General features: G+C 46.1%; 1 protein-coding gene across 2 annotated transcripts in view; it reads left to right on the top strand.

The window, feature by feature from the left end:
- Window positions 1-25,259, top strand: part of CNNM4 (cyclin and CBS domain divalent metal cation transport mediator 4) — a 62,129-nt gene that overhangs the window by 11,811 nt on the left and 25,059 nt on the right. The window lies entirely within an intron of this gene.

Here is a 25,259-nt window from a genome sequence, read left to right as displayed (position 1 = left end):
TGGTGAATCCCAGACAGGGACGCACGGACAAATAGTAGCTGCTCAGACTGAGGTTTTTGAGCCAAACATTCCTAGCATGGCAGATAACGATCATGCTAAGAGAGACAACGTGGAAGGTGCATGCAGGTGTTTCCCTCTTTTCACCTGCGGGCAGTTCACACGGGGGCGTGAATACCTGCCAATTTGCAGCCTCACTTTTGGACAATCCCAGCACTTGTTTTTGAATTAAGTACTATTTTCAGAACGTATCTCCAGTTGCTCTTCAAGAAAAGAAGGGAGGGAGGGAGGGAGGAAAGAAAGGAAAAAAGGAAAGGAAAGAAGGAAAGGAGAGAGGAAGGAAAGGAGGGAGGAAGGAAGGAAAGAAGGTAAAAAGGAAAGGAAGGAAGGAAAGAAGAGAGGAAGGAAGGAAGGAGAGACAGAGGAAAGGAAGGAAGGAAAGGAGGGATGGAGGAAGGAAGGAAGGAGAGAAAGAGGGAAGGAAGGAAAGAGGGAGGAAAAAAGGAAAGGAAAGAAGGAAAAGAGAGGAAGAAAAGGAGGGAGGGAGGAAAGGAGGGAGGGAGGAAGGAGAGAGAAGGAAGGAAGGAAGGAAAGGAGGAAGGAAGGAAGGAGAGAAAGAGGAAAGGAAGGAAGGAAAGGAGGGATGGAGGGAGGAAGAAAGGAAAGGAGGAAGGAAGGAAGGAAAGGAAGAGGAAGGAAAAGCGATAGAGGAAGGAAGGAAATGAGAGAGGAAGGAAGGAGAGAAAGGAAGGAATGGAGGGAGGAAGAAAGGAAGAATGAAAAGGAGGGAGGGAGGAAAGAAAGAGGGAAGGGAGGAAGGAAGGAAAGAAGGAAGGAAGGAAAGGAGAGAGGAAGGAAGGAAAGAAAGGAGAGAGGAAGGGAGGAAGGAAGGAAAGAATGAAAGGAAAGAAGGAAAGGAGAGAGGAAGGAAGGAAGGAAAGGAGAGAGGAAGGAAGGAAAGAAGGAAAGGAAAGAAGGAAAGGAGAGAGGAAGGAAGGAAGAGAAAGAGGGAAGAAAGGAAGGAAAAGAGGGAAGGAGGGAGGAAGGAAGGAAATAAGGGAGGGAGGAAGGAAGGAGAGAAAGAGGGAAGGAAGGAAAGAAAGGGAGGGAGGAAAAAAGGAAAGGAAAGAAGGAAAAGAGAGGAAGAAGAGAGGAAGGAAAGGAGGGAGGGAGGAAGGAGAAAGAGGAAAGGAAGGAAGGAGAGGAGGGAGGGAGGAAGAAAGGAAATGAGGAAGGAAGGAAAGGAGGAGGAAAAAACGACATACAATTTGGGACTCAGTTGCAGTCATACGTTGAGGACTGCCTGTAGTCTTCCTGTGACCTAGAATGGGCCTTTTCTTTGCCTTGATCACGGAGAAGCTTGTAATGTTTTTGTTTGTCTAATTGTCTCCTGGATCTTGGTCAACCTGGGAGCCAACTCACAAACTGTAATGTTGGCTGACGCTGAAAGGCCCTTCTATAGATGGGAGCCACCCTAGATGTTCTGGATTGACATGAGGCCTGGGAAAGAGACAACCCAGTTAGATCCAAGAGAAGAGCTGTGGAGAAGCTAGTTAGACCAGTCCATTTCCTCAACCCAATACCTAAGCCTTCCATGATGCCTTGGATCCACGGATCTTCTCGCCCTATTTGAGATCATCAATGTCTTCTTGTAATCTCAGAAGACATTTTTAAAAAATCAGAATAAGAATAACAAGTGTCGGAAGGGGACCTTGGAGGTCATCCGGTCCAACCCCCTGCTCAGGCAGGAAACCCTATACCCTTGATGGCGAACCTACGGAAGTAGCACGCGGCGCCAGTTCTCCGGGCCCGCGAGCCGTTGCCCATTGCACTTCCGGGTTCTGGCGTGCCAGCCAGCTGGTTTTTACACGCACGGGAGCAGTGGTGACTATATTCGAACCGCCAAACTGCCGACCTTTTGATTGACAAGCTCAGCGTCTTAGCCACTGAGCCACCGTGTTCCCTGTTATAGGTAATACTTATTAAGTTCCTAATTTCTACCTCTTTTCTACCGAAACTACTTTTCTTGTTCCAAACGATTCCTATAAAAATAGAGGAAAAAAATATATATATTTTGATGAGCTAAATGAAACAATTTTGAAATTTATTTGGCAGGGGGGAACAAAGCTGGAATCAGGTTGAAAATGGTGCAAGAACCTGGTTCACTTTAGAACAGGGGTCTCCAACCTTGGCAACTTTAAGCCTGGCAGACTTCAACTCCCAGAATTCCTCAGCCAGGAAAGTTTTGCTGGCTGAGGAATTCTGGGAGTTGAAGTCCTCCAGGCTTAAAGTTGCCAAGGTTGGAGACCCCTGCTTTAGAAGATCTATGGCCCAGGCAGTTACAAGATGCTCAGCATAAGAGCTTCTAGTGCTTAGCGCTTCAGGGAGCCTTTGTAATATTCCATTAATCTCCGTGTCTTCGGAAGGAACGGTTGTGCACTCAAGTAGTTCTTTTTGTTTCAGAACTTGTTTGCTTAAGGTTGTGTCTCTTGTAACTGTAGCCCTGCGATTACACAAACCTACTCCTTAGAATAGAATAGAATGTTTTATTGGCCAAGTGTGAGTGGACACACAAGGGATTTGTCTTGGTGCATACGCTCTCGGAGTACATAAAAGATACGTTCATCAAGAATCATAAGGTACAACACTTAATGATAGCCATAGGGTACAAATAAACAATCAGGAAACAATATCAATATAAATTGTAAGGATACAAGCGACAAAATTACAGTCATAAGTGGAAGGAGATGGGCGGTGGGAACGATGAGAAGATTAATAGTAGTGCAGACTTAGTAAATAGTTAGGACTTAGAAGGACTACGTGACGTTTGGCTCTCGGTGCTTCCGAGCTGGGTTAATTTAAAACATACCACATAGATTCCTTGACCTGGAAGAGACCTTAGAGTCCAAGGCAGGAGATCTTATTGCATCCCAGACAAAGGGGTTGCCCAATCTTTACTTGAAGGCCTCCGGTGATGGAGCACCCACAATTTCTGGTGGCAAGCCGTTCCACTGATTAATTGCTCTAACCATCAGGAAATTTCTCCTTAGCCCTAGGTTGAATCTCAAAACAAGATAGAATAGCGTAGAATTCTTTTATTGGCCAAAGTGGGATCGGGCACACAAGGAATTTGTCTTTAGTGCATACACTCTCGGTGTACATACAAGCGGCAAGTGATAAATCATCATAAAATACAATCATCATAAGCAGGGTGGATTTGATTTAAATCGAGTTGATTTAAATCACCATTTAAATCATGATTTAAATCACTAGTAAAAAGTGGCTGTCCAGTCTCTTCTTAAAAATCTCCAGTGATGAAGAACCCACAATTTCTGGTGGCAAGCTGTTCCACTGGTTAATTGTCCTCCCTGTTAGGAAGTTCCTCCTCAATTCCAGGTTGATTTTCCTCAATTCCAGGTTCTTGTACCACTTCTTGTCCTTACTTTTGGCCTCAATTGTGGTTGTGTGAGGATTACTTTTCACACGGTTCACGGTTTACCGGGTTGAACAACAAACAACCCAACCTCAGATGAGGCTAATCTCCTGCGTTTTATAAGCCAAGTCATAAAGAGTCATCAAGCACATGGGTCTGAGGTCCTGCGCAGCTGACTATGTGGAGTGGAGAGTGAGGGTTATTTGTACCCTCTCTTGGGCCTTGCCCACGAGCTTCCTGTTCCTGTGCAAGAAATGTATTACATTGACTGTAGTCAGACTCCCATGGGGCCATATGGAGTCATATTTGTCTGAGTCAAGTTTGGTTGAACCTTGGGCTGATGCAATGTCCCTCAGGTGATTTTGCAATGCAGTGATCCCTGCTGTTAGATAATCCTATTATGTCCTGGAGGGGTCATGTCTTAATCCCATCACCCTGGAGGTGAAGATCTTTTGTCTTGTAGATAGGATGGCCCAGTCTTTCTTAATGGGCACCAAATATACGATGGGGGGGGCAGGGAGCTGAAGCCCCGAGTTTCTGTCTCCCTTAAGATTTCCATTTCTCTTTTGGGGGAAATAAAATATTCTGCATTTTTTAATATTTCCTAAAATGTTTCATTCTTCTAGGAGGGGTGGGTGCTAACTTTCTACACTTACCATAAATCACATGGCTGGCTGGAGAATTCTGGGAGTTGAAGTCCACACGTCTTAAAGTTGCCAAAGATTGGGAAACCCAAGAGCCTTGGTACTACAGTGGTTTAAAGCACCCTGTTATTAAGACCAGCTGCCTGCAATTTACTGCTGGTTCGAATCCCTCCAAGGCTCAAGGTTGACTCAGCCTTCCATCCTTTCTAAGGTAGGTTAAATGAGGACCCAGTTTGTGGGGGCAATAAGCTGACTTTGTATAAATATACAAAAGTATGAAGGCTATTGCTGAATGCACTGTAAACCGCCCTGAGTCTCCGGAGAAGGGCGGCATATAAATCAAATTAAAAAAAAAAAAACCCTTTCTCTATCCATCCCCATCCCGCCTTTATCAAAGCAGGATAGCCCATGGATTTATCCTCAATTGCTCACCCCCTACTCTTCTGACTCTAGGTAGCTTACAGTATATGAGAGAAAACATCAGTGACTCATAAAATCAATGCTTCAATCCAATGATAAACAAAGCAGCTAGACTATAAATACCATTGCTATTTTCAGACAGAAGCCCTGTGATTTTCTGAAACTTGTAGGTAGGCGAATATCTAATCTCAGAAGAGAAATTTCTTCCGGACGGAGGGGGCTACCATTGGAAAAAGTCAAGCTCTGGGGTTTGCCCCCTTCCCCAAAATCCTCCCTTGTCTTATTGTGAAGGTTGGGGAAAGTTCTTGTGATTGTGAAGGATACAGTTGAAAGCAAAAGAATTTCTACCGGGGGTGGGCTTCAAATATTTTAGCAAGTGGTTCTCTGCCTGGTTGCTGGATGGGCGTGGCGATGGGGGCATGGCCTAGTCAGCTGCACTGCAGGGAGGGGCATTTTTGGCCTCCCCGGGCTCCGGAGGATTTCCTCGAACCTCCAGGAGGGTGAAAACGGCCTCCCCAGGCTCCAGAGGCCCTCTGGAGGCCAGAAATGCGCCCGTTTCCAGCCTTCCCGAACTTCCGGTAGGCCTGTTTTTCATCCTCCCCAAGGCTCCGCGTGCACCCTGCACTTACCTGCATCCAAAATGGGCCGCGTGGGGACTCCTGGGAGTGGTGGGGTGGGGTGGGAGGGGCCAGCCAGGATTTGGGGGTTCTCCGAACTGCACAGAATCTTAGCTAGAGGTTCTCCCGAACCCTTACGAACCCCCAGCAGCCCACCCCTGGTTTCTACTCCTTAGCAAAGAAGAAGATTGAAATGCTCAGGTTGCCTTCATGCAACCCGTTAAACCCAACGAAAAAATATTAGCGCTCGGGAAATGGGTCAAAACCAGTCAGAGAACTATGATGAAGCAATCCAGGGTTTAGTAAATTTTGTGAACCGCCCTTTACAAAGATAGCCCCCTCCTGCTTTTGACTCACGGATAGAGAAGGGAGAAAGTAAAAAAAAAAATATAACAAGGATTACTGCTGCGTGCAATTGTTTATTTGTCTACTGATGGGGTTTCTGGCTGAGCTTTTTAAAAGTTAGTTTTTTAAAAAATAGCTTTTTTAAAAAAAATAGTAGAAGAAAACCAGATAGTCTAAGGCACTGATAGCTAACCTTTTTCTCGCCGTGTTGGAAAGCACGCGCAGGTGCCTTCCATCCTTCCGAGGTGGGTAAAATGAGGACCCAGATTATTGGGGACAATAGGCTGACTCTCTAAACCGCTTAGAGAGGGCTGTAAAAGCACTGTGAAGCGGTATATAAGTCTAAGTACTATTGCTATTTTCTTTGCTTGCTTGCTTCCTTCCTTCCTTCCTTCTTTCCTTCCTTCCCTCCCTCCCTCCCTCCCTCCCTCCCTCCCTCCCTCTCAGTGATTAGAATACAGTATTTAAGGCTAACTCTGCCCACAGCCAGGAGTTCAAATCACACCAGGCTCAAGGTTGACTCAGCCTTCCATCCTTCCGAGGTCAGTAAAATGAGGACCCAGATTGTGGGGTGGGGGGCAAGAGGCTGACTCTCTAAACCGTTTAGAGTGGGCTGTAAAAGCACTGTGAAGCGGTATATAAGTCTAAGTGCTATTGCTTATTATTCCCCCCAAATCCCAAACTTTAAAAAAGTTTTTCAAAGGTGGGGCATGGCCCTGACAACTTTTGACATCTTCCTGAGCAAATCGAGAAGGCACGGCGTTCGGTTGCAACACGTCTCTGGGGGGGTTGACATTCTTCGGAAAAGAACACAGTGTTTTTTCAAGGTCCTTATTGACATTACGAGCTCTTGCTCGTTGGGTCTTTAGGTCCCGTTGCATCTGATCTTGTGTAGCCCGCATCTCCACGGACGGCGCTTCATTCCTTTGATTCAGATCTGAATCCAGCTGGGGCTGGTTCCCAGTCCCTCTGACTCATCGCAAACTGAGGCTGTTTTGTCCGCCGTCTGCCCTTAAACTGCCTAAAAATAGTTTTTAATAGAATCTCCCTCTCCGTTTATTTTTTTTACGGAGGAAGGGCTGGGTCCCTGGCACTGACCCATCTAAAGCAGTGTGGGATTCAATTTTTTGTTTTTTACTACTGGTACTGTGGGCGTGGCTTGGTGGGCGTGGCAGGGGAAGGATACTGCAAAATCTCCATTCCCTTCCCATTCCAGGGCAAGAACACTGCAAAATCTCCATTCCTTCCCCACTCCAGGGGAAGGATACTGTAAAATCTCCATTCCCTCCCCGCTCCAGGGGAAGAATACTGCAAACTCTCCATTTCCTCCCCACTCCAGGGGAAGGATGCTGTAAAATCTCCATCCCTCCCTGCTCCAGGGAAAGGATACTGTAAAATCTCCATTCCCACCCCACTCCAGGGGAGGGGTACTGCAAAATCTCCATTTCCTCCCCACTCCCCAGGGGAAGGATACTGCAAAATCTCCATTTCCTCCCCACTCCAAGGGAAGGATACCGTAAAATCTCCATTCCATCCCCACTCCAGGGGAAGGTTATTGCAAAATCTCCATTTCCTCCCCACTTCCCAGGGGAAGGATGCTGCAAAATCTCCATTTCCTCCCAGCTCCAGGGAAAGGATACTGTAAAATCTCCATTCCCACCCCACTCCAGGGGAGGGGTACTGCAAAATCTCCATTTCCTCCCCACTCCCCAGGGGAAGGATACTGCAAAATCTCCATTTCCTCCCCACTCCAAGGGAAGGATACCGTAAAATCTCCATTCCCTCCCTGCTCCAGGGAAAGGGTACTGTAAAATCTCCATTCCCACCCCACTCCAGGGGAAGGTTACTGCTAAATCTCCATTCTGTCCCCACTCCAGGGGAAGGACACTGCAAAATCTCCATTCCCTTCCCACTCCAGGGGAAGGATACTGCAAAATCGCCATTCCCTCCCGATCAGCTGGGACTCGGGAGGCAGAGAATAGATGGGGGCGGGGCCAGTCAGAGGTGGTATTTACCGGTTCTCCAAGCTACTCAAAATTTCCGCTACCAGTTCTCCAGAACTGGTCAGAACCTGCTGAAACCCCACCTCCGGTCTAAAGAATGTGGGATGAGGTCTCCGTCATTCAGCCAGCCGGTTGTGAATTTCTAGTTTCAAAGCTGCCTTTTAAATACATTGCAAATATACCGTAGGTAGTCCTCGACTTGCGACCACAATGGAGCCCAACATTTATTTTGCTGAGTGAGGCATTGGTTAAGTGAGTTTTGAAACCCTATTGATTGGCCTTTCTTGCCACCATTGTTAAGTGAACCGCTGCAGTGGATAAATTAGTTAACCCGGTTGTTAAGTGAAGAATCTGGCTTCCCCATGAACTTGGCTTGTCAGAGGTTTGCCATAGGACACAGCAGCGGTCGTAAGTATGAACTAGTGGCCAAGCATCTAAATTTGGATCCTGTGATCATGGGCTGCTGCAAAGGTCGTACCTGTGAAAAACTGTCGTAAATCACATTTTTCAGTGCCATTCTAACTTTGAATGAGAAGGAATAAGGAATAGAATAGAATAGAATAGAATAGAATAGAATAGAATAGAATAGAATAGAATAGAATAGAATAGAATAGAATTAGAAGAATGGAGATAGACTAGAATAGAATAGAAATAGAATAGAAATAGAATAGAACAGAATTAAGAATGAAATAGTAAGAATGGAATGGACTGGACTGGACTGGACTGGACTGGAATGGAATGGAATGGAATGGAATGGAATGGAATGGAATTAAGAATGAAATAGTAAGAATAGAATAGAATAGAACAGAATTAAGAATGAAATAGTAAGAATAGAATAGAATAGAATAGAATAGAATAGAATAGAATAGAATAGAATAGAATAGAATAGAATAGAATAGAATAGAACAGGAGACCCTCTACCATCTCAGACAAGTGACTGTCCAGTCTCTTCTTAAAAACCTCCAGTGATGAAGCACTCACAATTTCTGGTGGCAGGCTGTTCCACTGCTTAATTGTCCTCACCGTTAGGAAGTTTCTCCTTAGTTCCAGGTTGCTGCTCCCTTTGATTAGTTTCCGTGCGTTGTTTCTTGTCCTGCCCTCTGGTGCTTTGGAGAATAATTTGACCCCCACTCTTCTTTGGGGCAGCCCCTCAAATAGTGGAATACTGCTATCATGTCACCCCCTAATTCTTCTTTTCTTTAGACTAGCCAGACCCAAATCCTGCAGCCCTTCTTCATATGGTTTAGTCTCCAGGCCTTTGATCCTCTTAGTTGCTCTTCTCGGAACTTCTTCCAAAGTCTCAACATCTTTTTTTTTTGTAGTATGGTGACCAAAATCGATTGCAGTATTCCAGGCGTCGCCTTACTACGGTTTTATAAAGCGGCACTAATCCTTCAGGGGATCTTGATTCTACGTCTCTGTTTATAAATTACTAAGATGATAAGCCTAATCATAATCGTAAACCTAATCGCTGTGATTACTGAGCAAAAAGTTGTAAGTGGACCGTGCAACTACCTTTACGGTGCGATCCGGAGCCACAAAACCCGAGATTTAATCGTAGCGGGCTGGAGTGTTTCCACAGAGTTTTCCTTTTGACCCCGAGGGTGGGAAATGACCCTGGGAGATGAGGTCAAACATGAGATTTGTCCTTGTGCCAAACGGATGGGGTGGGTGAGTCAGCCGGAGCTCCCCGCTGAGTCAAAGCAAGGAGGGGGAAGGGTTCCCGTTCGCAGGTTTGCCTTACTTCACCTTTAATCTCTCCAGAGCAGTGGTGCTGCCGTGGCACCATTATGTGGGGGAATTAACGGGAGCACGTACTGTATGGAGTTTTAGAAGGAGAAGATGTGAGCTGCATCCCATGGTTGGGCAGGGGGGAAAAATAATCTCTTGCTTTTGCTTTGCTATATGGACACCGGACGTTTGACATGAAATCTTGCAGGGAAGATAGCTCAGCAGACTAATGCATTGTAATTTAACTCCAGCTGTCTGCAATTACTGCAAGTTCGATTCTCGCCAGGCTCAAGGTTGTCTCAGCCTTCCATCCTTTCTAAGGTAGGTAAATTGAGGACCCAGTTTGTGGGGGCAATAACTCTGCCTTTGTATACATATACAAAAGTATGAAGGCTATTGCTTAACGCACTGTAAGTCTCCGGAGAAGGGCGGCATATAAATCAAATTTAAAAAAAAAAAGTAGGGAAAAAACAGATGTTGAGACGCTAGAAAGAGTGCAGAGAAGAGCAACAAAGATGATTTAAGATGGTTTGTTGTTGTTAGTTGCGAAGTCGTGTCTGACCCATTGTGACCCTACAGACAACATTCCTCCAGGCCTTCCTGTCCTCTACCATCTCCTGGAGTCCATTTAAGCTCACGCCGACTGCTTCAGTGACTCCATCCAGCCACCTCGTTCTCTGCCGTCCCCTTCTTCTTCTTTTGCCCTCCATCGTTCCCAGCATTAGGCTCTTCTCCAGGGAGTCCTTCCTTCTCATTAGGTGGCCAAAGTATTTGAGTTTCCTCTTCAGGATCTGGCCTTCTAAAGAGCAGTCAGGGTTGATCTCCTCTAGGACTGACCGATTGGATCGCCTTGCAGTCCAAGGGACTCACAGGAGTCTTCTCCAGCACCAGAGTTCAAAGGCCTCCATTCTTTGGCACTCAGCCTTCCTTTGTTGTTGTTGTTAGTTGCAAAATCATGTCCGACCCATCACAACCCCATGGACAACGTTCCTCCAGGCCTTCCGGTCCTCTACCATCCTCTGGAGTCCATTGAAGCTCACGCCGACTGCTTCAGTGACTCCATCCAGCCACCTCGTTCTCTGCCGTCCCCTTCTTCTTATGCCCTCCATCGTTCCCAGCATTAGGCTCTTCTCCAGGGAGTCCTTCCTTCTCCTTAGGTGGTCAAAGGATTTGAGTTTCCTCTTCAGGATCTGGCCTTCTAAAGACGCTAGGAAGAGTGCAGAGAAGAGCAACAAAGATGATTGAAGGGTCTGGAGGCTAAATGGTACAATGAACAATTGCGGTCTAGTCTAATTTGGGGGTTGGGTTTGGGTAGTCTAAAGGAAAGAAGAATTGGGGGGTGGCATGATAGCAGCATTCCAGTACTTGAGGAGTTGCCACAAAGAAGACAGGGTGTTGTGGCCCGTCAGCGGCCTGTGCAGTTAGTAGCTGATTCCGACAGCGAGGAGGCTGGTGTGGTGCTGTGCCAGCAGCCTGTGCAGCTGGCACTCGAGTCAGACAATGAGGAGGCTGGAGAAGATGTGGTGCCAGAGGCGGAGATTCAGCCAGGGCCTTCAGAAGCTCCCTTAAGTGAAGAGGAAGAAGAGGAGGAGCTTCTTCTCGATGCACGAGCATGCAGAGCTGTTAAAAGGCAGGAGTGGCTCCTCAGGAGGAGGTCTCCTCGAGAGTAAGGCTTGGGGCTAATTGGCCACTCCCTTAGCCTATTTAAGGAAGGACGACGACTGAGGCAATTTGCAGGGAACAACTTCGTTCATATTCCTTCGCGTCTTGATTCCAGAAATGTTTGATTCGGCTCTTGTTTCTCTCTTGTCAGTTTTCCTGCAAATTGCTTCTGGGCATTCTGTCAACCACAGTAAAGATTACGGTTATCTGAAATACCGTGCCTCAGAATCGAGTTATTATTCTTTGGATTCTTGTCGGCTATTAATGAAGTTAAATTAACAGCCCTTGTTCAGAAAAGACTGATTTAAACTGTACTTGTGTTCGAACAACTACTAAGAAAGCTCATTAGTAGTCCTTAATTAGTAAACTAAGGTTTGTACGGACTTTGTGTGTGCTGCGTTCTTTGGGGTCCGTAGCTGGGGCAGAACACAGGATCAAATTATTCTCCAAAGAACTGGAGGGCAGGAGAAGAAACAATAGTTGGAAACTCATCAAAGAGAGGAGCAACCTGGAATTAAGGAGAAACTTCCTAACAGTGAAGACAATTAACCAGTGGAACAGCTTGCCACCAGAAATTGTGGGTGCTTCATCACTGGAGGTTTTTAAGAAGAGACTGGACAGCCACTTGTCTGAAACGGTATAGCTCCTGCTTGAGTAGGGGGCTCGAATAGAAGACCTCTAAGGTCCCTCCCATCTCTATTGCGATTCAATCTGGTGGATTAATGCCAGTTATTGCTGTTTCACTATCAAGCTTCCAGCACTTAAGGGATGAGTCCATGGTCACCGCCAGGATTTATTTGGAGACGCAAAGCCTAGCATCTTGCAGATGGGTTAACCTTAGGCTCCGTGCCCCGCTTTGCTCATCAGGTGAGGTCATCCTTGCCTATTTTTGGATGTAGAGTTTGCGTTACTTAATCCGCTTCAGATACGGTTGTCTGGGATCCCAGGAAGGATGTGAGAGGAAACAGAACGCAGCCTTCGGACACATCAGACCAGCTGAATTCCCCTTGTATCTATTGCGCAGCTGAGAAAATGAAAAGGGGGTTAGATCACAGGAGACCTCTGCAGCTCTTCAGAACTTGGGCTCGGCATTTCCTCATAAATTTGTGGCCGGGGTTCATGGAATCATAAAATCCTTAATCTTAACTCTGAGTCCAAGCTCCTCTTTGGAGAAGAAATACCAGTTGAAGTCTCCTAATAAAGGAGAATATTTGTAGCTCAGGGTTGAAAATGAGGGGGTCTTTGGTGCTCTCTGAATTTGGTTGTTTTTTTTTGCAGATGCTTCATTACCAAACTTGGTTATCTCATCAGTGCTAGAAGGGAGTGAAGGTTGTGGAAAAGAGGAGGAGGAGGAGGAGGAGGAGGAGGAGGAGGAGGAGGAGGAGGAAAAGGATTGTAGGGTCTTTGCTGCTCTCTGAGCTTGGTTGTTTCTTGTAGACGCTTTATTACCAAACTAGGTAACACCATCAGTGCTAGAAGGGAGTAGATTTGGGGTTTATGAGAGAGTAGATCAAACCCTACACTCTTCTAGCTCTGATGATGTTACCTGGTTTAGGTGATGAAAACTCTGCAAGAAAACAGGGGAGCTCAGAGAGCACCAAGGACCTCCCAAAATCTCCTGACCGTTGGTGTCCAACCCAGACTTGATCACGTCCAAGATCTCACCATCTCTCGATCAAATTGGTCTTGCGGTTAGACCTGGAATTAAGACACTTGATTGGAAACTCTTCTCCAGCAACCAACCACCTTCCCATATTTGCTAGTTTTGTCACCTAAAATGGGCTTTTATTGCCCTGGATTTGCTTTTAACTTGTGCGCCTCTCAGAATCGTTATGAGTAGTGGTGGCTTCTATAGATCTCTCTTCTCTACTTCTCAGAATATAACAGAACTGAATGACCGAGTTGGGAGGGACCTTGGAGGTCTTCTAGTCCAACCCACATCACTCAGTGATGGGTTTCAAAATTTTTTACTACCGGTTCTGTGGGTGTGGCTTGGTCGGCGTGGCGTGGTTTGGTGGGCATGGCAGGGGAAGGATAAAAATCTCCATTCCCTCCCCAATCCAGGGGAAGGTTACTGCAAAATCCCCATTTCCTCCCAATGAGCTGGAACTCGGGAGGCAGAGAATAGATTGGGGGGAGGGGGCAGTCAGAAGTGGTTTTTACTGGTTCTCCGAACTACTCAAAATTTCCGCTCCCGGTTCTCCAGAACTGGTCAGAACCTGCTGAAACCCCACCTCTGAATCCACTGCTCAAGCAGGAAACTCTACCATTTCAGACAAATGGTTGTTTAATCTCTTCTTGAAAACTTCCAGTGATGGAGCATTCACAATTTCTGGGGCAAGCCATTCAGTTAGTCCAGGGTTTTGCAACCTTAAACACTCGAAAGAGCCATTTGGACCCGTTTCCCACTGAAAAGAAAACACCGGGAGTCACAAAACCCTTCCGGTGCCTGACTATTTCTTGAGCGGCCACAAAACTAGCATATGTAGTTGAATTAAACGTTCTGTTTTCTTCTGAAACTTTTCTTTTCTTGGATTTATCCATGGCTGGCCTACTGGAGGTTGAAAAGCTCAATAAATCTCGTGCCGGCGGGTGTCGCACATTGGCGGTTGTGACGCATATTTTGAGTGACGGGGAGCCGCAGCAGAGGGGTGAAAGAGCCACATGCGGCTCCAGAGCCACAGGTTCCTGACTCCTGAGTTAGTCAATTGCTCTCACTATTAGGGAATTTCTGGAGGCAAGTTGTTCCACTGATTAATGGTTTTAACTGTCTGGGAAATGTATCCTTATTTCTAGAGTGATTCCCAGTTCTTTCATTCTCTTTTCATAGGTCTTTTTTATCCCCGTCCTTGGACCTCTGCCCTTGTTTTAGTTGGTTTGACTCTTTCTTAAAAGTTTGGTGCCCGTAACCGCAGACGGCATTCAAGGTGGGGTTCTACCAACGCAGAATAAAGTGAACCAATTACTTTCCGTGATCTGGAAATTATACCTCTGTGAATGCTATTGTCTTCTTTTTTGAAGCCACATCATGCCGCTGACTCATATTCGGTTTGCAATCAAGGATTATAACAATACTTTTTTTTTTTTTTTGACAGGCGCTATTAAGAAGCCACGTATTTCCCCAAACTACACATTTCCTCCTCCTTTCCTAAGTGGTGAAATTGTTTAACTAAGCCTTCCAAGATCCAAGCTGCGGTTGCTTTCTTTGGGGGTGGTGGTGGGTGACATCCAGCTTCTCTGAAAGAAGCAATTGTGCGCACAACGAATCATGGGGAACGGATCTTGCAAAATGTTTCTCGGCTTGGAGAAAGTTGCCCATCCTTTCAGACATGTGGGTTTCTGATTTGTAAGGGTGGCGAACATCTGACGTTTTTGGAAGGCCCATCCTGCCTTGTTTGAAGAGCTTATCGCGTGGATTATTGTTGGTTACTCTGATGGCTTGCTAACTTAACTGTGCTGCCTGTAAACCACTCGAGACAACCCACAATTTCAAATTAAGTTAAAACAGATAAATTCTTCCCCCCCCCAAGTTTTTTATTTTTTATTTAATTTTTTACAAACATATCAATGCGTGATATGTATGATAGAATGCCATACATTCTAATACTAGTAGAATGAATCATAGTTATTACATTCAATCAACTTATATATTTTTATTAATAATACACATTTATATTAAGTTGCAGTCTGTCATTATCCAATTATTCCTTGTTTTCTCGTTACTGCTTTTATTTTATTATATAAAAGTGTATACACTACCGGGTTTCCCCCAAAATAAGACATCCCCTGATAATACGCCCAATCGGGCTTTTGAGCACATGGCAATAAGACCAAGCACTTATTTCAGGGTTCAAAAAAAATATAAGACAGGGTCTTATTTTTGGGGAAACACGGTAATATTCCCCCTTCTCTTATTTCTATCTCTTATTCTAACTTTTAATCATGTCACTCTTTATTAAAAAAAACATTTTCTTTCTATCCTACCTAACTTCTAGTCATGTCACCTACCTAAAAAAAGAAAAGAAAGCGAGAGAAACAGAGAAGCAAGTCAGAACAACAACAAAAAGGAGAAATCATCTATCCATCGTCTCTTGCCCGCTTCAATACTTTAATTGCTATGCTTTTTTTTTTGACTTGCCTCCCATATTCCTCTTGGATCTTTATCTCTGTCTGCATCTCCTTCTTGGCTGTTCAGTCTAGATATTTCTAGGTAGAATTCTTGTGAATGCAACTGAAATGGACTTGTTGAAGAGGCTTTGATGGTCTCTAAGGGTCCGTCCGCATCTAAAACACACTGCCTCCCAGACTAGGCCAAGTAACTTGTATCATGTTCAAAAAAGCTGAATTAGCAACGGGAAAGTAATTGTATCTACACACTCTCCTTGAATTGAAACCAGATTTACTTACGAGTCAGCAAGCTTAGCACATGGCCTCAATGTTATGCCAGCTTATTTTGTTTCACTTGGTGTGCACATGTGTTTTTTTCACGTTGCACATCACTCATGCGGTGCATCATTCAGATAAGTTCCAAGACTGCAAAATAGTCTCGCATTCGGGCACACCTCTCTGCCTTAGAACCTGCAATGGTGGGATTCAAATAATTTAACAACCGGTTCTCTGCCCTTATGACCGGCTGGGTGGGCGTGGCCATGGTTGGCGTGGCCAGGGGGTGTGGCAGGCAGCAGATGGCCTCCTGCACCCTCTGGGAGCAAAAACAGGCCACACCCCATTTTGGGCCTAGTAGGCCTCCCTGCACTTACCTGGGAGCCAGGGGTGAAATCCAGCAGATTCGGGAGAACTGGTAGCGGAAATTTTGAGGAGTTCGGAGAACCAGTAGCGGAAGTTTTGAGTAGTTTGACGAACCAGCAAATACCACCTCTGGCTGACCCCACAGTGGGGTGGGAATGAAGATTGTGCAGTATCCTTCCCCTGGAGTAGGGTGGGAATGGAGATTTTGCAGTATCCTTCCCCTGCCACGCCCACCAAGCCACACCCATAGAACCAGTAGTAAAAAAAAAATTGGATTTCACCACTGCTGGGAGCCAAAACGGGGCGCAAAGTTTGGGCACTCTGTGCCAAAAAGGTTCACCGTCAGTGTCCTAGGTTTATTCTAGGTTTGTCCTAGGAGCCTTGATAGTACAGTGGTCTAAAGCACCCTGTTATTAACACAGCTGCCTGCAATTACTGCTGGTTCGAATCTCGCCAAGGCTCAAGGTTGACTCAGCCTTCCATCCTTTCTAAGGTAGGTAAATTGAGGACCCAGTTTGTGGGGGCAATAAGCTGACTTTGTATAAATATACAAAAGTATGAAGGCTATTGCTTAATGCATTGTAAGCCGCCCTGAGTCTCCGGAGAAGGGCGGCATATAAATCAAATAAAAAATAAAATAAATAAAAATAAATTCCCAGGACTGGGATAGATTCCTCCCCGCAGCCCTCAATAAACACAAAAACAGCAACAGTGAGTTGGATGAACCAGTATAACCAGATGCATAAGTGACATTCTGTTATTCCCGTGTCTTTTTCCACCCCTGAGGCCAGAGAAAAACCCCACCAGTTTAGTCTCTGCTTTGTCCTGTGGTCTTACCAGAGCTCTGATTTTATTTTTTTTTTAAACCGGCCCCGCTCCTTCTCTCCAAGTGCCTTGAGGCCTGTACCACCCACCAACTGTTTACTTGTAGGTTTCCTACCCCCTCCTAAACCCTTTAATCCTCGGTTTATCTAGCAGAGAGGAGCTGAGTGAGAAGGGAACCCCAAGAGAAGTCAGCCTCTTGCTTCTTAAGGTTGGCTTCTCTGTCGGATCCTGGCCTAGTGTCGCACTTCGCATGTGGGGCTCCTAGGATGCCAAGATCCAGGTTCGATGTTTGAAATTGATCTGCTCGTTCGACCATAAAACGAGGGGTAATTCTTTCTCCAAGCGGGTGGATAAGAAATTTTGTGTGGAAGTATTTTCTCAGCTCCTGGGGAAGAAATGGAAAGAGTGACAGATATTATTTTCCTGGGCTCCAAGATCACCGCAGATGGGGATTGCAGCCAAGAAGTTAAAAGACGCTTGCTCCTGAGGAGGAAAGCCATGGCAAATCTAGATAGCTTACTAAAAAGCAGAGACATCACCCTGCCAACAAAAGTGCGTATAGTCAATGGTTTTCCCAGTTGCAATGGATGGCTGTCAAAGTTGGATCATAAGGAAGGCTGAGCGCCAAAGAATGGAAGCCTTTGAACTCTGGTGCTGGAGAAGACTCCTGCGAGTCCCTTGGACTACAAGGCCATCCAACCGGTCAGTCCTAGAGGAGATCAACCCTGACTGCTCTTTAGAAGGCCAGATCCTGAAGAGGAAACTCAAATACTTTAGCCACCTAATGAGAAGGAAGAAGAGCCTAATGTTGGGAACGATGGAGGGCAAAAGAAGAAGGGGACGGCAGAGAAGGAGGTGGCTGGATGGAGTCCCTGAAGCAGTCGGCGTGAGCTTAAATGGACTCCAGAGGATGGTAGAGGACAGGAAGGCCTGGAGGAACATTGTCCATGGGGTCGCGATGGGTCGGACACAACTGCGCAACTAACAATATCTGGACTTTGATCAGTCCCAGAGGAGATCAACCGGTCAGTCCTAGAGGAGATCAACCCTGACTGCTCTTTAGAAGGCCAGATCCTGAAGAGGAAACTCAAATACCTTGGCCACCTAATGAGAAGGAAGGACTCCCTGGAGAAGAGCCTAATGCTGGGAAAGATGGAGGGCAAAAGAAGAAGGGGACGGCAGAGAATGAGGTGGCTGGATGGAGTCCCTGAAGCAGTCGGCGTGAGCTTAAATGGACTCCAGAGGATGGTAGAGGACAGGAAGGTCTGGAGGAACGTTGTCCATGGGGTCGTGATGGGTCAGACACGACTTCGCAACTTAACAACAACACTTTTTCAGCTTTCGCCTGATGGAGCTTATGACGTACAGATAGTCCTTGACATATGACCACATTTGGACTGGAAAAAAAATCATCATTGAGGCATTAAGCAAGGCATCGCATGATCAAGACTTGCTACTTTGCCTGCCCATGTCCCCGTTGACTTTGCTGGTTAGAACAGCCACCTGGGAAGGTCACCAACGGCCATCAACTGGCTGCGGGATGCTGGGACTTCTGTAAAAGCAAGCTGGTTGCCAAACACTCAGCTTTGGGACCACATGATTTGTGGAGACACTGCAACAGTTGAAAGTGTGAGGACCGGTCATAAGTCAAGGACTACCTGCATGTTTGAAACACTGCCTGGCTTTAATCTGTGTCATGGCTGCCGTTGATGGACCATATCCTACAGTAGCCTTGATTCCAAAGTAGACCTCTCTGTGCTACCAAATGGCCTTGATTAACTTTGAGATGGATATTGACTTGATTGACTTTGAGATGGCTATCCATCAGATGGATGCTTAGAGATGGATACTAATTTTCCAGTGGGTGCGGGGAGGTTGTGTCTGAATTTGGGGAGTTCTGGAACCTCAACTTGTTAATATTGTACTCCTTTTCAACGTATTCCCCGTTTGCTCAGCCATGGGTGCTGGGACCCCACATCTACCTATTGGAGCTATGGAGTGAAGAGAGGATTGACTTATTCTCCAAATCTCCTGAGGGCAGGACGAGAAGTAATGGGTGGAAGCTCGTCAAAGAGAGATCCGACTTAGAATAAAGAAGAAATTTTCTGAGAGTGAGAACAAATTAATCAACGGAATAGCTTGCCTCCAGAAGCTGTGGGTGCTCCATCGTTGGAGGGGTTCAAAAAATAGAATGGACAACCACTGACCGGAATGGTATAAGGTCTCCTGCAGGAGGCAGGGGTCTCCAACCTTGGCAACTTTAAGACTTGTGGACTTCAACTCCCAGAATTCCTCAGCCAGCAAAGAATTCTGGGAGTTGAAGTCCACAAGTCTTAAAGTTGCCAAGGTTGGACACCTCTGGACTAAAAGAGCTCCGAGGTCTCTTCCAGCCCTATGATTCTATATTCTTCATGCTTCCGGAGATTTAGATGCCAACAGAACATAAGTCCTGCATAAGATGGACAACCTTCCTACAGCCCAACCTCGGTTTCTTCTAGGTTTGTTTCGTCCTCCCTTATCCAGGTGAGCTCCGGCAATATCCTCCTCCCCAACCCGCAAGAAAAAACTGGTAAACCAATATGCTTTGCTGTCAAATGTTGATTGCTTACGAAAAACACAAGAGAAGAACGTTGAACGGCAGTTGCCAAACACCAATTTTCCCCATCCTTTTTTTTTTTTAATTTGGTCGGCCTGGTCGTGCGTCATGCGTGTGCTCCTCCCAGGGAAGTTCCTTTGAAGAATTGTTTTGGGCGACCTTTGGTTTTACAGTGAAAGAAATCTTGTTTTTCCTCTTTCTGATTTAATGGGGAGGGTTTTTTTACAGATTAACAGGGTTGGAAGGGACCTTGTGGATCATCTAATCCGGGTGTAGGGCCTCCCAAGCAAACCTATGGCACGTGTGCCACAGGTGGCATGTGGAGCCATGTCGCCTGGCATGCCAGCTCAGCTCTCAGCCTCTCTAGGAGTCTCCGGAGGCTGGGGACAGCAAAAAAGTCACTTCCTGTCCAACTGAAACTTGGAAAACGGGCCGTTTTGGGCCTCCGGAGGGCCTCCGAGGTGTGGGGAAGGCTGTTTTCGCCCTCCCCAGATGCATAGAAAGGATCTGGAGCCAGGTGAGAAAGAAAACGGGCCTACTGGGCCATCGCGTGCCAGGAGCGGGGGGAGGAGGGATCACGTGCACAGGGGCAGGGCGGGGCACATAGAAGTATGGGTGTGGGCACGCGTGCACGCGAACCTCCCCTGCCCCCTCCCTTCCTGGCACGCGATGGCAAAAAGGTTAGCCATCACTGCCCTACACCCTTTCTGACATATGGCAGTCCAGTCTCTTCTTGAAAACTTCCAGGGATGAAGCTCCCACAACTTCTGAAGGCAACTTCTGTTCCATGGGTTAATTGTTCCTATTGTCAGAGAATTCGTCCTTATTTCTAGGTTGAAAATCTCCTTGATCAGTTTCCATCCATTGTTCCTTGTCTGGCTTTCGGGTGCTTTGGAAAATAGCTCGACCCCCTTCCTCCTCTCTGTGGCAGCTGTCAAATACTGGAAGACTGCTATCATGTCTGCCCTGGTCCTTCTCTTCACTAGACTAGCCAGGCCCAGTTCATATAACCAGTTCTTCATATGTTTTAGCCTCCAGTCCCCTAATCCTCTTGGTTGCTCTTCTCTGCACTCTTTAGAGAGTCTCAACTTCTTTTTTTTTATAGTGTGTTGACCAAAACTGGATGCAGCATTCTAGGTGTGGTCTTACTAAGGCTTTATAGAGTGGTACTAGTACCTCACTTGATCTTGATTGTATCCCTCTGTTAATGCAATTTAGGATTGCACTGGCAGTCCTAAGTGAAAGGTGGATAGCAAAAAAAACCCATCCCAATTGTGGACTTGCAAGGTTAGAACAGTTGCGGGTTGAAGTGGACATGGATGAAAGACAACTGCCATTGCTCACAGTCAAGATTTGCCGATTATGCTTAAAACCAGACATTGTATGGTTTTACCTCAGCGCTCTGAAATTCAACGGTGAAAAAAGCAAGGTTCTACATTTAGGCAAGAGAAACAAAATGCGCAGGCACAGTATATGTGGTACCTTGCTCAGTAGTAGCAACTGTGAGAGGGATCTTGGAGTCCTAGTGGACAACCATTTAGATATGAGCCAGCCGTGTGCAGCAGCTGCCAAAAAAAGCCAACACAGTTCTAGGCTGCATCAACAGAGGGATAGAATCAAGATCACGTGAAGTCTTAATACCACTTTATAAGGACACACTTGGAATCCTGCATCCAGTTTTGGTCGCCACGATGTAAAAAAGATGTGGAGACTCTAGAAAGAGTGCAGGGAAGAGCAACCAAGATGATTTGGGGACTGGAGGCTAAAACATAGGAAGAACAGTTGCAGGAACTGGGTATGTCTAGTTCGATGAAAAGAACGGCTAAGGGAGACATGATAGCAGTCTTCCAATATCTCAGGGGTTGCCACAAAGAAGAGGGAGTCAAGCTATTCTCCAAAGCACCTGAGAGTAGGACAAGAAGCAATGGGTGGAAACTCATCAAGGAGAGAAGCAACTTAGAACTAAGGAGAAATTTCCTGACAGTGAGAACAATTAATCAGCGGAACAACTTGCCACCAGAAGTTGTAAATGCTCCAACACTGGAAGTTTTTAAGAAGAGATTGGACAACCATTTGTCTGAAATGGTTTCCTTCCTGCCTAAGCAGGGGGTTAGACTAGAAGACCTCCAAGGTCCCTCCCAACTCTGTTGTTCTATTTCTGTTTTGATGGGTGCAGTGTGGAAAACCAAAGTTTTGTGACTCAGCTGGAAAATGGGAATCTGGCCAGTTATCTTTTGGTCAATGAGCCACGGCCATCCCTGATGTGGGGACCCACCACAGTGGGATGCTCTGGAGGAGAAGTGCTGGCAACATAGGCCGGAGGTCCCTGATTTCAGCTTATCCCCACCCCCCCTAGCTATTCTCATGGGAGCAGCCCAGCATTGATGGAGAGCATGGACGAGGAATCCAAGCCCCACTTTTTGGCTTATAAAAAATCCTCTCGCCAACGGCAGCCACTGCGGAAGCTCCTGGCCGAGCCTGGGAGGTCTGGTCCCACCCACGGCGAGAAAAGCAGGAGTGGGGGGGGGGGTTTGCTCCCTAATTGCCACATGCCGAGATCTCTAATTGCCTTTTTTTCTCTAATGCTATAATAGCATGAATTATACAAAATGATCCCCCATTGTGTTGCCTGAGTCTCCCGGAGAGGGAACGTGGTGCAACATAGAGAGGCCTGGTTGTGTGTCTTTTTCTTTTAAAAAAAAGGATGTATTTATGTGGGAATTTTCTCCTTGCCCTGCCTTGCCCTAAAATCTCTTTTTTCTGGTGGAATTTCCCACCCCCACCCCATTCCGTTTTCTCTCCTTTCCCCCCCATCAAATATCATTTGTCCGAGGGGGTCCTTGGTGCTCTCTGAGCTTGCTTGGGGTTGTTGTTTGAGAGAGAGATACAGATAGAGTGGGAGAGAGAGAGACATAAAGAGATACAGAGAGAGAGGGAAAGAGAGAGACATAGAAAGATACAGAGAGGGAGAGAGAGAGACATAGAGAGATACAGAGAGAGAGGGAAAGAGAGATAAAGAGATACAGAGAGAGAGGGAAAGAGAGACATAGAGAGATACAGAGAGAGAGGGAGAGAGAGAGACATAAAGAGATACAGAGAGAGAGGGAAAGAGAGAGACATAGAAAGATACAGAGAGAGAGGGAGAGAGAGAGACATAGAGAGATACAGAGAGAGAGGGAAAGAGAGAGACATAAAGAGATACAGAGAGAGAGGGAAAGAGAGACATAGAGAGATACAGAGAGAGAGGGAGAGAGAGACATAAAGAGATACAGAGAGAGAGGGAAAGAGAGAGACAGAGATACAGAGAGAGAGGGAAAGAGAGAGACATAGAGAGATACAGAGAGAGAGGGAGAGAGAGAGACATAGAGAGATACAGAGAGAGAGGGAGAGAGAGAGAGACATAGAGAGATACAGAGAGAGTGGGAGAGAGAGAGACATAAAGAGATACAGAGAGAGAGGGAAAGAGAGAGACATAGAGAGATACAGAGAGAGAGGGAGAGAGAGAGACATAGAGAGATACAGAGAGAGACATAGAGAGATACAGAGAGAGAGGGAGAGAGAGGGGAGAGAGAGAAATGTCAAAAGGATTTTGTGGTTCCCGGTGTTCTTTAACAACTGGTTCTCTGCCCTAATAACCGGCTGGGTAGGTGTGGCTAGGGAGGGGTCATGTGACTGGTGGAAGTGAGTGACATTGAGTTGGCCACGCCCACCCAGGTTTTGTGGCTCCTGGTGTTTTCTTCTCTGTGGGAAATGGGTCCAAATGGCTCTTTGAGCGCTTAAGGTTGCAGACCTCTGGATTAGAAGATCTCCCAAATCCATTCCAACTCTGTTATTCAGTCTGAACTGTTGAAATACGTCCGAATGTCTTAAGATGAGTTGCATCTTCATGATGAAAGATGGGACAAATCCAATTGTCTGGAATAGGGCTAGGGGAGGGCAAAGTCAAGCATGGGACACTATTTCTAATCCTAACATGACGCCCACCAGATGAGTTGGGACAACAATCCCCTATCTTCCTTTGGTTGTGTTGAGTAGGATTGCTGCAAGCTGCAATTCACCACTCAGCTGGAAAACATCATGTGGGGACTATGATTGACAGCTCAGCTGGATCCAGTGACTGTTAGACATTCCACGGAAGGAGTGATATGGCAATTCTTCTGCCTCCCACGCTACATAGCATCATGCATGTTACAAAATCACAGGTCGGCCCTCTCCATTGCTGAAGGCGCCGAGTTTAAGATTGGTACCCCCCCCCCAAAGCCATCCTTAGCAAAATGCACGCATGAGTCTATCCAGTGACGAAGGAGGTAAAATCAATTCCATTAAATCAAGAAGAAACAAATGAAAAGAGAATCACAACATCATTACCACCTACACTCCTGCCAGAGATCATCCCAGCCTTATTATAACAGAATAACAGAGTTGGAAGGTGCCTGGAGGCTGTGAGGGTCTGGATGGGAGTCAACAGGTTCAGACTTAACCCAGACAAGACCGAGTGGCTGTGGGTATTGCCGCCTAAAGACCATGTTGACTGTCCATCCTTGGTTCTGGGGGGGGGGGGGAGAAATTGTCCCCCTCAGAATGGGCTCGCAATTTGGGTGTCCTCCTAGACTCACAGCTAAGATTAGAGCAACATCTGACAGCTGTGGCTAGGGGGACCTTTGCACAGGTTCGCCTGGTGCACCAATTGGACCCTACTTGGATCAGGAGGCTACTCATGCCCTTGTCATCTCACGGTTAGATTATTGCAACACGCTCTACATGGGGCTACCCTTGAAAAGTGTTCGGAGACTACAGTTGGTCCAGAACGCAGCCGCGCGAGCTGTCGTGGGTGCACCTAGGTACTCCCACATTACACCAATTCTCTGCGAGCTGCACTGGCTCCTTATTGGTCTCCGGTCACAATTCAAGGTGTTGGTTATTACCTTTAAAGCCCTACATGGCTCCGGGCCAGGTTATCTTCGAGACCGCCTTCTACCGCATAGCTCCCAGCGACCGGTAAGATCCCACAGAGTTGGTCTTCTCCAGGTCCCGTCAGCTAAACAATGCCGGCCAATTCCTCAGGTTGGCAACTTTGCTGGCCGAGGAATTCTGGGGGTTGAAGTCTACAAGTCTTAAAGTTGCCAAGGTTGGAGACCCCTAGTCTACTAGGACTCCGAGATCCCTCTCAGTGTCACTGCTTATTGTTTGGGAAAAGCCAGGTCTCGTGAAAAGGCCGTTAGCGATGTCTCTACCTTGGGGGCATGGGGAAGATGTTGAATAGATAGGTGCCACAATCCTGATGGTGATGAAAGAGCTTGTTGTGTCCAATCTATTCAGCAACTCTTTGTAGGAGGCCCTCAAATACTGGAATACTATCATGTCATGATAGCAGTTTATTAGAAGCTTTCTTTTCATATCTGTAAAACATTTGTTTTAATAATGATCTGTGATAACATTAATTAATTGATTAATTTAATAATAGTTTATTTATTGGAAGCTCTCTTTATCTGGGAAACATTTGTTTAAACACGATTATTTCCAGTGCTTGTGTTCCTGCTGCTGTATCACTGTTGGTGTTTTTAATTAATTATGTATTAAATTTAACAATAGCCTCACATTACAAAGGCCCGTTCGTTTGGGTATGAATTGCATTCCACAGCCCTCACCTGCAAGCAGTTGTCTACTAGGATTTCGAGATCCCTCTCACCGTTACTGCTTATTGTTTGGGGAAAGCCAGGTCTCGTGAAAAGGCCACTAGAGCTGTCTCTACCTTTATTTTATTCAATTTGTATACCGCCCTTCTCCTAGTGGACTCAGGGCGGTGCACAGCCAGAACTAAAACACATACCAATACAAAATTTAAAATTATTAAAAGAATTACATGACTTTGGCCCAAATTTCAAACTAAAACCCATTGACAGTTTAAAAAGCTAAAAAAGACTAAAAAAGTGTGTGGGGAAGATGTTGAATAGATACCGTGTATCCCCGAAAATAAGACCCTGTCTTATATTTTTTTGACCCCTGAAATAAGTGCTTGGCCTTATTGCCATGCGCTCAAAAAGCCCGATTGGGCTTATTATCAGGGGATAATGTCTTATTTTGGGGGAAACAGGGTAGGTGCCACAGTCATGATATTGATGAAAGAATAGAGTATAGAATAGAAGTAGAGTAGGGTAGGGTAGAGTAGAGTAGATTAGAGTACAGTACAGTACAGTAGAAGTAGAGTATAATAGGGTAGAGTAGAGTAGACGTAGA

Source organism: Pantherophis guttatus, chromosome 9, assembly GCF_059756535.1.
Source record: "Pantherophis guttatus breed Tessera chromosome 9, ASM5975653v1, whole genome shotgun sequence".
Taxonomy (NCBI): Eukaryota; Metazoa; Chordata; class Lepidosauria; order Squamata; family Colubridae; genus Pantherophis; species Pantherophis guttatus.
Note: the sequence above shows the minus strand (reverse complement) of the source record. Positions and strands in the feature narration are given on the sequence as shown.